The sequence below is a fragment of the Periplaneta americana genome, chromosome 8 (genome assembly GCF_040183065.1).
Source record: "Periplaneta americana isolate PAMFEO1 chromosome 8, P.americana_PAMFEO1_priV1, whole genome shotgun sequence".
In the NCBI taxonomy this organism is placed as follows: Eukaryota; Metazoa; Arthropoda; class Insecta; order Blattodea; family Blattidae; genus Periplaneta; species Periplaneta americana.
Window position 1 is genome coordinate 162,472,371 of NC_091124.1, and position 8,905 is coordinate 162,481,275.

Below are 8,905 nucleotides of genomic sequence, written 5' to 3' on the forward strand. Positions count from 1 at the left end.
ACACTCTGTATGCATTTCTGGATTCGCCCATATGTACTACATGCCCTGCCCATCTCAAACGTCTGGATTTAATGTTCCAATTATGTCAGGTGAAGAATGCAATGCGTGCAGTTCTGTGTTGTGTAACTTTCTCCATTCTCCTGTAACATCATCCCTCTTAGCCCCAAATATTTTCCTAAGCACCTTATTCTCAAACACCCTTAACCTATGTTCCTCTCTCAAAGTGAGAGTCCAAGTTTCACAACCATACAGAACAACCGGTAATATAACTGTTTTATAAATTCTAACTTTCAGATTTTTCGACAGCAGACTGGATGATAAAAGTTTCTCAACCGAATAATAACAGGCATTTCCCATATTTATTCTGTGTTTAATTTCCTCCTGAGTATCATTTATATTTGTTACTGTTGCTCCCAGATATTTGAACTTCTCCCCCTCTTCAAAAGATAAATCTTCAATTTTTATATTTCCATTTCGTACAATATTTTGGTCATGAGACATAATCATATACTTTGTCTTTTCAAAATAATACTCCCCCCCCCCCCCCAGAATTTATTACTCTCTGTTACAAAAGTGAGAGAGAGTGGATGGGACAGTTTGGGTATTGAAGGATCATGAATGAGATACCAGATTACTATTTAAATTTATACATTTATTATATATTTTCTGTACTGAAACTCTGTTTTTAGCGATAATTTACACTTTTAAGTAAACAAAATATATATTTTATTTATTAGGGCTAATGTTAACTCTCATATTATTTTCCTAATTTTATCACTGTTTCCAGATTTTTTTTAGGAAATTCATAGAAAATCCTTCTCGCAAATTGAATAAGTTGGAGTTCAGTAAGGCTGCCTAGAATTTGATTAAAATATACAAAGGACACATCTTGTTCATTAATTTTGAATACTTTTCTATCAGGACTGTTAGCAGCAATATAAAAATTAATTTCACTTCTTCATCCTCTAAACTTGTCCAACAAACTGAACCAACAAATACATTACCTCCTTTATTTAACTTTTATCTTTAATGGCATTTCCACATCTGCTTCGCCATCACTGTCCTCTGAAGAAATTTTAAATTATATTTTATTTAACGACACTCGCAACTGCTGAGGTTATATCAGCGTCGCTGGTGTGCCGGAATTTTATCCCACAGGAATTCTTTTACATGCCACTAAATCTAGGGACGAGCCTGTGGCATTTAAGCATACTTAATGCCATCGACCTGAGCCAGGATCGAACCCAGTGCTATACCGACTGTGCCACCCAGGGTGACTCCTCTGAAGAATACTTAATATTAATCATGGGATCAATCATCGTTTAGCACTGCATAGGACATTGTTACATCTTCTAGCCGAGTAACACACGTGAAAATAGTCACTTTCTCACTGAATTTCGTCTGACTCACTGCAGATTAGTTTTCTGCATAGTCAGACTGTAGAACCAAGTTTTCAACGCCCAAGTTACCATTCTTATCTTCAAAATGTTTTTCTGCACACATTTGTCTAAGCAATTAATTTTAAGATTTGACAGTTGATCCTGAAGATGAAACACAGCATCCTCAATAAGTCCATCATTAGACATGAGTCTAGGTGTGCTGTCGAGATCCACACATTGCTTCCACATTACTGTATTTTTTGTCACACTTCTCACTTCTCTAGTACTAAATTAATATTCTCTTTGCATTCTTTACACACTCCAGTCCTACAACTTTCTGAAGCATACTTTCTTTAAAAGCCCTTTGCTCCTACATGGAAAGCCAGGAACTACTTTTGCTGTAGCATCAACAGTGAATTGACAATTAGAATGTTAGCGACAAATGTATACATTGTGTAGCATTTCTAAGGATGTCAAGAAATATTTTGGGTCTCATAAAATTGACTAAGCTTCATATTAAAATCTGGATTTTCATTGATGAACGTAGAACATGCTTCTTTTACTGTCATTCATATGTAGTTTTTAAAATGTCTAACACCTTTGTTAACATCCTTAACATTTTTTAAATCCATCTTCCCATGTGCCTGGAGACTAATATTTCATCTCAGTAGTAGAAAATCTGAACTTTACATACCTCATCAGACAGTTATTTCTTCCATGATGTCATGTTACCTGTACTACACTCATTTGGTAGTGTTTCATACATTTTTTTATTACTGCGGTAGAACATTCCTTACACGATTTCTTGCTCTTCACATTCACTTTTCTGAAATTCTTTCTTTCTAGCTCTGTACTTTTTCTTTCTTTCTTTCTGTCTTTTTAAGTCTTTTCGGCTTCAACTTCTTCTTGCTGTTAGCCAAAACAATCTTCTCTTTGCTGTGGGCTTCTTTCTTCTGCTGAGCATCTTTTTTCAAACAATTTTACCATTCTTCTTTGTTTGCCTTCAGCATCTCTTTGTATTTTTTTCATCTTCATCTTCATCTTTGCTTTTTCATTCTGTTCCTGTTTATCTAAAAAAATAAAAAATACTGAATGTTTGTATTAATCTCCATAGTACAGAATTTAAAAGTCTTGAATATTTCCTCAGAAAGTGCTGCATTGCTAATTATTACAAAGTTTTGCTGCATAATTTTATTATTTAGTGCCCATAACTCATGTAAATAATGGAAATATGGTATGTAAATTGTAATGGACAGAACACTTAAAACTGTAAATTTATTGAATTTTGGCAATGTCTAGCAACATAATATTTTTTATGTTAGAATTCTTGAGTAAATTCTTACAGAAATTGTAATAGTTATATCATTCTGAAGTCATCATCAAAATGAAAAACTTACATTTTCTGTAATAGACGGGACATGACAAGTTTCCACAATAAGAGATCAGTTTCTGAAATAATTAAAAATTCTAAAACAAACTAAAAACTATCAGCTGTTTGCTATATTCTCTTATTGTCTTCCCTACAAAATAGCTGAAGTCAGTAATGAATGCTAAAATAAATACAGAGCTGAGAACTCAACCATATTTAGAACCAAAGGTATGAGCTTATCATCCTTCACTTCAAACATGTAGAAAATGTAAAAAAAGCGAAGTTGAAGAGATAAAATCCTTTTGCTATTTCAATTTTAAGTTTATTATTTCCTATCATTGAGTTAAAATGCATTTTTATTAAACTTTAAAAAATTGCACTTACTCATTTTGGTGTGGAATGGCTGTAGATATAATATTTGCGGGAAAATTTGAGAGAACACCTTTGTCTCAATAAATTACTACTATTCAAAATTCTGGTAAAGAGCAGGAATTGGGAGTAACTAGCAAAAGACAACAGAGTGGAAGCATTTTGTGAAATCAACATGGAGTCGACATGCTCCATGATGTCCTTTGATTGATTATTACTGTAATTGGTAAAGAGGAGAAAATCATCTTCCTTCTAGTAGATAAAGTGAGACCAGTAAAAGACTGTAATCAACAGTGCATCATGCCCATTTTCATTGGATGACAAGTTTTGGTGGCAACAATAATAGGAAAAGTGGGGTAAACTGTAGGAGATTAAAAAAGTATGAAAATAAATTGTTAAAAAATAATAAACAAGGAGACCTCTGTTTCCAAGATACTACTGAATATCATCTAATAATATATACAGAATGTGAACAATATAAACTGCCAAAAATTATACAGAGAGTATGTATTGGTGTACTGAAATTTAATTATTTATTATAATTTTATTTTTAATTTCTAAAATACTATGTTTTTAAGATTGATAGTAGTGCAGTTATTTGTTTACATTTCGACTGAACGTGAATGACTTTGCGCTCAACATATACCAATATTACAACAGTGTAACAAACAATTGCTTCAGCGTAGGTATTGGACAAAAACTTTAGACTCACAAAACACATTTTTTTCTGCAAAAACTTTGACAGATTGTGGTATAGTTACCACAGTTTTCCTTATATGCTGTGGATATACACTTTCACTTATATTCTGCCATTAAGTTAATTTCTGCTTATTATTTAGTTATGGTTTTTGCCACTCATCGCGGTATATGTTTCTTGTTACTCTGGTGGCTAAACAGCGTATCATATTTATATTGTTGCTGTGCATTATTTATGAATGCACCCTTTTCTTTTTCTCTGCGAAGCCGACCATTGTCTTCTATTGGAGGATTTTAAGCGGCAGCAGTTGGTCGAGCCCTGTGGTGAGTCATCTAGCAGATGCAGTGAGAATCAGTCGGAGCGGCTCAGTTCCGTAACTCAGTTGCCGGGTGCAGGCAGTTAGCATCAGATCGGGCAGTGGAGCTCTGTAAATTGGGGCAAACAGTAACAGAGTGGATTGCATTACGGCTCCTGTTCCAGCAGGATGTTTCTCCGTCATCGGTAGTGCAACCCAAAAGTATAAAGCATAACAGCACTTTAGATATATGGTTGCTACCCCAAACATGATTTTGGTTATCAAACTATCTTGATGAAACAAATGTTAGAAGCACAATAAAGCATAATTTAAAAAAATAAAGCATAATATTTAAAATAGAGCATAATTCTTGGAAAATGAACTGCCTGCTTCAGTGCATTATTTATAACAATTGTGACCAACAATTAATATTAAAAATACATTACCAATGGGAAGCTAGTTTTTCAACAATGGAAATTTCAAACTTAAGAATTTAAGTTATATTTTAAATTCTTAACTACTATTTGTAGTTCTGTGAGGAGCAGGACAACAATTAAAATAACATTACAGAGTACAAGTATAACAGTTTTAGGCCAGTTCATACTTTGAATCAGAAGGATTCATATCTATTTGATACCAGCATGCCGAAAACATCTGTAACTACGATACAAAGGGTTCGGGAGTTTCCTACAGACAATTTTGTGACTGAAAAGAAACTTTTGTGTACCTTATGTTCAGAGTGTATTAATTTCGATTAATTTGATGGTGACTTTTCTTTCAATGTAAAAGGTAACCAATATCCTATACGCTAGTGATCCATTATCCTTCTGGGTTTTCCCCAGGCACTCCAGCACAAGAAGGTACAGGAAAATTTTATTTGACTTTTTCCTTCAGTTATTTATGCTCTACCACCAGTATTTTTTTTTTTTGGCAGTTTATATTGTTTACACCCTATATATATATCGTCGTGTGAATGCAAGAACTAGGTAACTTGATTTTTCATATTTTGTGGCATTGCCTATTTACTTATTTATTGCACTAAGGAATATGTCTCGTTTTCATTTACCTATTTGTTATATTGGAAAATAGATGTCACTGGTATCGTTCGATCAGTTACCATGTTCTTGCATTACATTTTGTGCGATTTTTGCTATGCTATAAAAGAGGTAATTAAAAAACGCAAATTTCGAGTTACCTAGTTCTTGCATTCACACGACGATATATATATGCACAGGGTGTCCCATTTATCTTGTGCAACTTTTATGTTTGGTGTGGAATTGAAAATATTTTTTACCAACAGAGTCATTGCCCAGGGTGCATCATAGGAGGCTGGTCTGTGCTACACCCGTGATGAGATGATTATGGAGATTAGTTGGGATGCCACAGGGGAACCGGAGTTCCCGGAGAAAACCCCTGTGTTACCTGGACCATGGGCTTGCCCAACACAAGTTATAAATCAGGGGTACACTGGGGATCGAACCTGGGTCCACAGGATTATAAGTCTAGCACTGTAGTCACTAGACCACCAGGCAGCTGTGGTGTACATGATAAAAGTGAAGTCATCACTTTTTCAAGTAGCACCACATAATTTAATTTAACCATGTCCAGTGAATTACGACCTTTAAGAAGACTTCAAAAATGTACCATAATGCTGCCATCCGAAATAATAATTACACATTGAAACCAATGGTGATGTTTCATTTATCTTGTGCACCTCAAATAACTTTTATGTTTGGACTTTATTGAAAATATTTTTTTGGAAGTTATTTTAAAACCAGCGGCTAAAATATGTATGAAGATTTTTTTCATGTAACTACTTTTTTGCACAAGATACAAGTGATGTCATCATTTTTTCAAATATCACCACATAATTTTTTCATGTTACATTAATTACACTTTTTCAGACGAATTAAAAAATGTAGCTTTAGACCTTTCTATATCAAGAAACAGCATATTATGTGGTGTATATTAAAAAAAAATGATGATGTCACTTGCAGGGCCGCCAACAGGATTTATGGGCCCCTGTGCAATATTGTACTCGGGCCCCATTGAAAAACATTTAAAATGACAAGTTACCAATTATTCTGATGATAACAATTATTTGCAAAATTAATAAAAGATAACCCCTTACACAGATACGGATCTAAAAATATACACTTTTGTCACATTGAAAACTTTTAGCAAAACTTCATATTAGCATAATATATTACGCTTCTTTTTCAGCAGGGCCTATATAGTAGGCTATGTTTCGTGACGAAACTTTCGTCTTTATTCTTAAACAGCTGTAATTTCTGACTTGCAGGCCAACATCAACAAACAACTCTCCTTGACTTCATTAATGCAAAATCATCAATTACATCATCAAAATTTAAAGACCTAGCAAGCTCGCTCTCCAGACTAAGGAGTCCAAGGTTACTCAATCTTTCTTGACACATTGTTACTCTGAATACTTTTTTATTTCCTTCATTTTGTTTGAAGTTGGTGTGAAATTGAGCGTTGCTTGTGAAGGTGCATAAAATGAACCAATCTCAAGCCCGTCTGTTCAGGTTGTCAAAAATGAAGACAGTTCATGCTTAGAAGTGAATACTGATGATTGCGACTGTTTAGAAAAAAAATTCTGATAGCAGTAGTATTGAATCAGAACAAGCAAACAATAGTAAAAATGATTTGTTAATATATTGTGCAAGTGAAACAAATTTACACACACCAGTTCCTAACTCTGAGTCATGGCAAGTAACATGCGACCTTGTTTAACTAAAAAGTGGCAGACAAATTGCAAGTGTCATTGAATGTGTTGTTCGATAAAGTACCCCCAACCTGCCTAATAACCTTCTAAGTGATGGAACAAGAGCCTTTACTGTATTATTTTCAAAACTCAAGAATGGAGAATGTGTTCCCAGAAACTGGCTAGTGTGGAGTGAAACAAATCAGTCAGTGCACTATTTTCCCTGATTTGTTTCACTCCACACTAGCCAGTCTCTGGGAACACATTCTCCATTCTTGGGTTCTGAAAATACTGTAATACTGTCTTTGGAAAGGCCTTATGTTTTCGAACAACACATTCAATGATACAATTTGTCTGCTACTTTTCAGTTTTCCAAGGTTGCTCAATTTCACACCGACGCCAAACAAAGTTCTACTGTACTCCCTTTCTTAATAGCTTCCAATTTTTCTGTCTCTGTTTGCGCTTCTCAGCTCCCGACTTATGCTTCTACTTGTCCATTGTCCACTGGTAACACTAATGAACAGAATTTATCACAAAAACGACAACGAAAAGACGAAACATACTATGTAGGGTCCACACCTGTGGAGTAACGGTCAGCGCGTCTGGCTGCGAAACCAGGTGGCCCGGGTTCGAATCCCGGTCGGAGCAAGTTACCTAGGTTGAGGTTTTTTCCGGGGTTTTCCCTCAACCCAATACGAGCAAATGCTGGGTTACTTTCGGTGCTGGACCCCGGACTCATTTCACCGGCATTATCACCTTCATATCATTCAGATGCTAAATAACCTAGATGTTGATACAGCGTCGTAAAATAACCCAATAAAATAAAAAAATAAATACTATGTAGGCCCTACTGAAAAGGAAATGTAATCCTGCGGCTTGAATTTGGGAGAGTCCACTAATATAGCATATTGCGGTGGGCCGGCAGGGGTTGATAGTTAAAGAGGACAAGCCAATTGAACGTGTTTGGTACAAGCGACGGGAACATACAATAGAACCTCTATTATCCGTGGTAATGAAGGGCGTGGAGTGAATGGTTAATCGAAAAAATCGGATAATCCGTATCATAAAAGGTTTTCATAAATTAAGTGCATAATACAGTTTCGTAATTTTCTCCGTAGTCTTTTGTTTTAATACGCTAGGTAGTGCATCAGAAGTTCACTAATTTAAGTCTGGTTTTCAACGACCGGTTTTTAATGGCCAAGGAAATTCCTTATGATGGCTGTCTGTGGAAAGATAGGAATAGTATAGGTCTCATGTAATGGAATTACATACTTTATACTCTTATATTTGTTTTTCATTAAGACGGGCACAGTTGTAATTCCTATCTCATATTCTGATATGACGTGAACCACAGTTTTTTTTTTTTTTCGCAAATCAATTACTTTTTCGTAGCACAACACGTTTTCTTTTGAAACCTGTGGAAGATATTTTGCATAGAAGTTAGACAGTACGGTCACTCGAAGAGTAGATAATACTGTGTAAGGATAAGGATTTGTTTAAAAAAACACTCTGTAGAAAAAATTCGTGCTAATATAATGTAGAGTATTTCATATTTTTTTCTGCAGACAAAAAGAGCGAGAAAGACAGTCGGATAATCCACCAATCGGTTAATAGGGTGACGGAAAATCTACTGTATTTCAGGCAAATCCCGGAGCCTTCAAGTGTCGTGTCGATGATTGTTAATGTGGGAAACCGATATTCTATTATACAAAAGTTACATAATGAAGTGGTAATTTGTATTAATTCTACTATTGTTGGTTAATATGTCAGATTCATGTAACAAATGTCCTTACAAAATTTTATAGTACCAGTATGTAGTATAGGGACATAATTTTATTTTTACTGACATTTCTAATATTAACCTGGCTATACTTTGTTGAGAACCGAAAACACAGTTTGCTACCCCCTTCCACGACTGGAGTTCGATGATACTGGCGTAATATACAAACAAATCACTTTACTAGTTATAGGAGGGAAGAAAAGTAGTTCATCCATTTACGTAAACTAGGAAATATCACGCTTTTGAGTTTGATAATTTCCATTAGGTTTTTGTTTAATCAAAATACAGTAT

General features: G+C 34.8%; 1 protein-coding gene across 1 annotated transcript in view; it reads left to right on the top strand.

The window, feature by feature from the left end:
• The window catches only part of Hr96 (Nuclear hormone receptor HR96), a 100,423-nt gene extending 95,468 nt beyond the window's left edge, over positions 1–4,955 (top strand). Inside the window, exon 8 of the mRNA XM_069833968.1 lies at positions 4,081–4,955. The gene's annotated coding sequence lies outside the window, so the exon portion shown is untranslated. The remainder of the gene's footprint in view (positions 1–4,080) is intronic.
• Positions 4,956–8,905: the final 3,950 nt, after the last annotated feature.